The 6000-nt window shown below is 44.3% G+C and overlaps 1 pseudogene; it reads left to right on the forward strand.

Annotated features, from left to right (window-relative positions):
- The first annotated feature begins 470 nt into the window (after positions 1-470).
- Positions 471-1190, forward strand: LOC138086146 (E3 ubiquitin-protein ligase makorin-1 pseudogene; annotated as a pseudogene).
- The last annotated feature ends 4810 nt before the right edge of the window (positions 1191-6000 follow it).

Here is a 6000-nt window from a genome sequence, read left to right on the forward strand (position 1 = left end):
AGAAAATCACATTGTTCATGGGGTTCTCAAGGCTAGAATACTGAAGTGGTTTGCCATGCCCTTCTCCAGTGGACCATGTTTTGTCAGGCTGTATACTGTCACCCTGCTTATATAACATATATGCAGAGTACATCATGTGAAATGCAGGGCTGGATGAAGCATTAGCTAGAATCAAGATTGCCAGGAAAACTGTCAGTAATCTCAGATATGTAGATGACAACACCCTTATGGCAGAAAGTAAAGAACTAAAGAGCCTCTTGATGAAAGTGAAAGATGAGTGTGAAAAAGCTGACTTAAAACTCAACATTGGAGGATGATGTTTCAGAGACCTAGCCTGCTATTACCTAGGTCCACTGGTGATACTTTCCTATTCCTGGCCTCCAAACCTCATCTCTCAGTTTATTGGCCTGTCCTCAACAAGCAGATAGAGTTTGGACTCTATGGAGAGGAAGGACACTAAGAGGTATTTCATGCATGGGCTTTGTAAGGAAGGAGATAACTGTCACTATTCACACGGCCTCTCTGACAGTCCATATGGTGTAGTGTGCAAGTATTTTCAGGGAGGGTACTGTATTTACAGAGTCCGCTGCAGATACAAACATAGCAAGCCACCGAAACAGGAAGAAGCAACTGCTACAGATCTAACTGCAAAGTCAGCCCTTGCTGCTTCCACGAGCCTCTCATCAGTTGGACCTACTGCTGAAATGAACATGTGTGAAGCTGAGTCACGAAATTCAACCTTTGCAACTGTAGGAGCCAGTTCAGAAGACTGGGTAAATGCCATTGAGTGTGTTCCGGGGCAGCCCTACTGTGGCCAAACTGCCCTTTCCTCCGCTGAAGCCCTGCTGCAAGGCTCAGTGACCCAGAAAGATGCAGAGGAGCCAAGTGCGGCGGAGACTAAGCAGCAGCTCTGCCCCTATGCCGCGGTGGGGGAGTGCCGCCGGGAGAACTGCGCATGCCTGCACGGAGACGCCTGTGACACGTGCCGCCTGCAGGTCCTCCATCCCCTGCATGCTGCCCAGAGGTCACAGCATATAGAATCCTGCATCGAGGCCCACGAGAAGGACATGGAGCTCTCATTCGTGGTGCAGCACAACAAGGACATGGTGTGCGGCATCTGCATGGAGGTGGTCTACAAGAAAGCCCGGCCCAGTGAGTCTGCTTTGGGATCCTCTTCTACTGCTGTCTGAAGTGTATTCTCAAGTGGAGGAGTGCTAAGCAACCTGAGAGCAAGATCGTAAGGTCCTGTCCAGAATGCCTGATGACATCTAACTGTCATTCCAAGTGAGTACTGGGTGGAGGAGAAAGAAGAGAAGCAGAAACTCATTCAGAAATACAAGGAGGCAATGAGCAACAAGGTGTGCAGGTATTCTGATGAAGGCCGTGGGAGCTGCCCGTTTGGAGGGAACTGTTTTTACAAGCATGCGTACCCTGATGGCCATAGAAGAGCGACAGAACAGAAAATGGGAACATCAAGCAGATATCCGGCCCAACGAAGCAACCACTTCTGGAAGCTCATCGAGGAACCGGAGAACGACAACCCTTTTGACAACAAAGAGGAAGTTGTCACCTTTGAGCTGGGCGAGATGTTGCTTATGCTTTTGGCTGCAGGTGGGGACAGCAACCTGACAGACTCTGAAGATGAGTAGGACTCGTTTCACGATGAGCTGGAAGATTTTTATGACTTGGATGTATAGCAACTCGGCGGGGCACGTGAACTGTGGTCTGCCAAACCTCAGACGGCCACAGGCCTCGGGGCCGGCAGCCGTACCCGCAGCTCTCCTAGGCGGGCCTCTCAACCCCAGGTGCTGTCCTAGTCATTTTCACCCAGGGCCTGTCTTCTCAACCCCTCACCTTTCCCCAAGGAGTATGTTGTTTTCTCTGTTTAAAAAAGTTACAAAAATAAATCTGAAAGTCAGTTTTTCTGTAACATGAATTTAACTATCAGACAGTTAGGTAGGTTTGGTGCAGTCATGTTTTCCACCAGATCCACACAGTTCAAGGGGAGCGTATCTGGATTTCCAGGGTTCATTTTTGAAGACCCTGGGTTCAGAAGTTATAGCACTGGTCCCTGCGTTGGGGGTCCAGGAATTGGGGTGATGGGAGAAGAATCTGAACTGTAACAAGTAGCCATCTTCTGCTCTAGACTTGGGCAGTGGGTACTTGGTTTCTGGTAAAATCTGCTTTACACCTATATGTTCCGTCTGGTGCCTGTCCTGTCATCCCCACCCTGTGCACTCATCCTGTAGTTTTGGTCTCTCGTTTTATTGCACACAAGTAATACTACTGGGTAACCAGAACCAGGTGTGAATGTATTTGAGATTCTTACCGACTTCAGCGTGATAGGAAAATTGTGAGAGAACACATATAAAAAGATGAGAGTGGAAGGAAACGATGCAGAGTTGGAAGCTGACTCCCCAAGGCTGATGGACTTGGGATGTGTGAGTGCGAGTCTGTGACAAGCTTCCCATCCCTGCATAGATGCAATGTTTGTAGCCTTAACGCAAAAACTCGGTTTAGTGGTTTCAGCCTCGTGTGGCAAATAGATCTTAAAGGACAAAGCAGTTGATCGGTAGCTGTTAACAGAGCAATGCTAGCTCTGTCTGTATAAACAGAAATGGGCTTAGCCATAGAAGTGCAAACTATCTGGTTATCCCATGTATTAACACAACCTAACTTGGGTCCACAGTTGTGTTTAACGTTTGATCTCCTGGACTTCTCGGTCACAGTTGTGTTTAACGTTTGATCTCCTGGACTTCTCGGTCCAGGCACTTTTTGACCAACATTTGTCCTCATTTGAGGCATTTCTTGTCAGGTTTTTGCTGGGTATTTGCCTCATCCCATCCCCAAGTTTGCAGTTAGTGTGATTCAAAACTATCTTCTAAGGAGTTTCCTGTAGTGGAGTCATTTTTTGGCAGTATAGTAAGTCAGGCTTTTCCACTAAAGGGGGAAACAGAGGGTGGTAATCCAGATGATAAGCAAAAAGCTAATGTTAAATTGTTAGAAGAATTCTTCAATCAGAAATTTTAGCGTTGTGTTTTGTTGCTCTATTTCCCAAAAATAACTTGGAGGTGCCCCCAGTGTGTCCATGTACTGCTGTGATGCCTCGGATATCACTCACTTTCAGAAAAACAAAACAAAACAGTAATTGTTGCAGAGGTCTCTGCATTTTGCAGCTGCCCTTTTGTAGGATGCACTTTTCCAAAATAAAACAATATTGAAACACCGCATCCCCTCTCCTGGCCAAAAAAAAAAGTCATCATTCAAAAAACAAAGATTATGACATCTGGTCTCATCACTTCATGGCAAATCGATGGGAAAACAATGGAAACAGTGCAGACTTTATTTCTTGGGCTCCAAAATCACTGTGAATGGTGACTACAGTCATGAAATAATAATAATAAAATAAAAAAAATAATAAAAGACACTTGCTCCCTGGAAGAAAAGCTATAACCAACCTAGACAGCATATTCAAAAGCAGAGACATTACTTTGCCGACAAAGGTCCATCTAGTCAAGGCTATGGTTTTTCCAGTAGTCATGTATGGATGTGAGAGTTGGACCATAAAGAAAGCTAAGAGCCAAAGAATTGATGTTTTTCAACTGTGGTGTTGAAGAAGAGTCCCTTGGACTGCAAGGAAATCAAACTAGTCAATCCTAAAGGAAATCAGTTCTGAATATACATTGGAAGGACTGATGCTGAAGCTGAAGTTCCAATACTTTGGCCACCTGATGTGAAGAAACGACTCACTGGAAAAGACCCTGATGCTGGGAAAGATTGAAGGCGGGAGGAAAAGAGGATGACAGAGGCTGAGATGGCTGGATGGCATCACTGACTTGATGGACATGAGTCTGAGCAAGCTCTGGGAGCTGGTGAAGGACAGGGAAGCCTGGAGTGCTGCAGTCCATGCAGCAAAGAGTCACAGAGCATTAGACAGGACTGAGCAACTGAACTGAACTAACAGAAAGTCCTTCCAGCTATTCTAGGGTGTGGGGGGGAATCAGGTTTCATTTCTCATTCTGAGCAATTCCCCATTGAAAATAACAGGTCTTCTACCTTTGAGAATGTTCTTACTAAAATTTCAATATTTTTCCAATTCCCCAGATATCTCTAAATTGTCATATGGCCTGAAAAAAAATGCAACGTCTAAAACTTCTCTATGCTAGGAAGTATCAGTATGTAATGCAGGTTTTTTTTTTATCACCACAAGGTAATTATTACATTGATGATGGAGAAACACCAAGAACAATACCACAGGACTATAGGATTAGTCTTAGCATTAAAAGGAATTGCATGCCCCGAAGTATGTCCTTAATTATTCAGAAGACTGAGTAATCATCTACATTGAATTTATCAATAATTAATTATGCCTACCTTCAGTTCAGTTCAGTCGCTCAGTTGTGTCCGACTCTTTGCGACCCCATGAATCGCAGCAAGCCAGGCCTCCCTGTCCATCACCAACTCCCAGAGTTCACACAGACTCGTATCCATCGAGTCAAGTGATGCCATCCAGCCATCTCATCCTCAGTCGTCCCCTTCTTCTCCTGCCCCCAATCCTTCCCAGCATCAGGGTCTTTTGCAATGAGTCAACTCTTTGCATGAGGTGGCCAAAGTACTGGAGTTTCAGCTTTAGCATCATTCCGTCCAAAGAAATCCCAGGGCTGACCTCCTTCAGAATGGACTGGTTGGATCTCCTTGCAGTCCAAGGGACTCTCAAGAGTCTTTTCCAACACCACAGTTCAAAAGCATCAATTCTTCGGTGTTCAGCCTTCTTCACAGTCCAACTCTCACATCCATACATGACTCCTGGAAAAACCATAGCCTTGTCTAGACGGACCTTAGTCGGCAAAGTAATGTCTCTGCTTTAGAATATACTATCTAGGTTGGTCACAACTTTTCTTCCAAGGAGTAAGCGTCTTTTAATTTCATGGCTACAATCACCATCTGCAGTGGTTTTGGAGCCCAAAAAAATAAAGTCAGACACTGTTTCCACTGTTTCCCCATCTAGTTCCCATGAAGTGATGGGACCAGATGCCATGATCTTAGTTTTCTGAATGTTGAGCTTTAAGCCAACTTTTCACTCTCCTCTTTCACTTTCATCAAGAGGCTTCTTAGTTCCTCTTCACTTTCTGCCATAAGGGTGGTGTCATCTGCATATCTGAGGTTATTGATATTCCTCCCGGCAATCTTGATTCCAGCTTGTGTTTCTTCCAGTCCAGCGTTTCTCATGATGTACTCTGCATATAAGTTAAATAAGCGGGGTGACAATATACAGCCTTGATGTACTCCTTTTCCTATTTGGAACCAGTCTGTCATTCCATGTCCGGTTCTAACTGAATGCATTTTAAATGAACTTCATTTTTTATAGTGAATTATCCACATTCAGTATCATGAAAGTTTAAAGTTTTTAATAAACTTAAATATGATATCAACAGTGAGAGCTCAGGCTCATGTCCTTTTCTATTTTACACTTTCCTCTGGGTTGGCTCATCCAGTCCTAAATCTCTGAATACCAACTGTGTGCTGCTGTTGTCTCTCAAGTTTATTTCTCAAGGTTGGTGCTCTCCACTGTACTCTACATCCACTCATTCAACTGCTAATTTCATCTTTCCACTTGGATAGATTTCTAATGAACAGTTTAAACTTCATATTTCCTAAAGTCAATTAATACCTCCAAAAGTCAAAAAACTTCTCTAATAATTTTCCCCCTCAATTGAGTGAAAAAGGGCTACCATCTACTCTATGGTATACATGTAAGAATCCACAAATTGTCCCAGACCTGTTGCCTTCCCTCATTCTCTCCATGCAATCCTTGTATGTCTTACCTATAAAACGTAATTTCAAAGTACATACTTCTCTCCACCCACACTGCTACCATGCTAGTCCAAACCACCATCGTCTCTTGTCCAGCACACTGCAGCAGTCTCCGCAGTAGATCACTGCTTTTATTCTTGCCCCTTCTCCAAACCATTTCCCAAGTAGTTGCCAGAGTAACCTTTT

The sequence above is a fragment of the Capricornis sumatraensis genome, chromosome 9 (assembly GCF_032405125.1).
Source record: "Capricornis sumatraensis isolate serow.1 chromosome 9, serow.2, whole genome shotgun sequence".
NCBI lineage: Eukaryota > Metazoa > Chordata > Mammalia > Artiodactyla > Bovidae > Capricornis > Capricornis sumatraensis.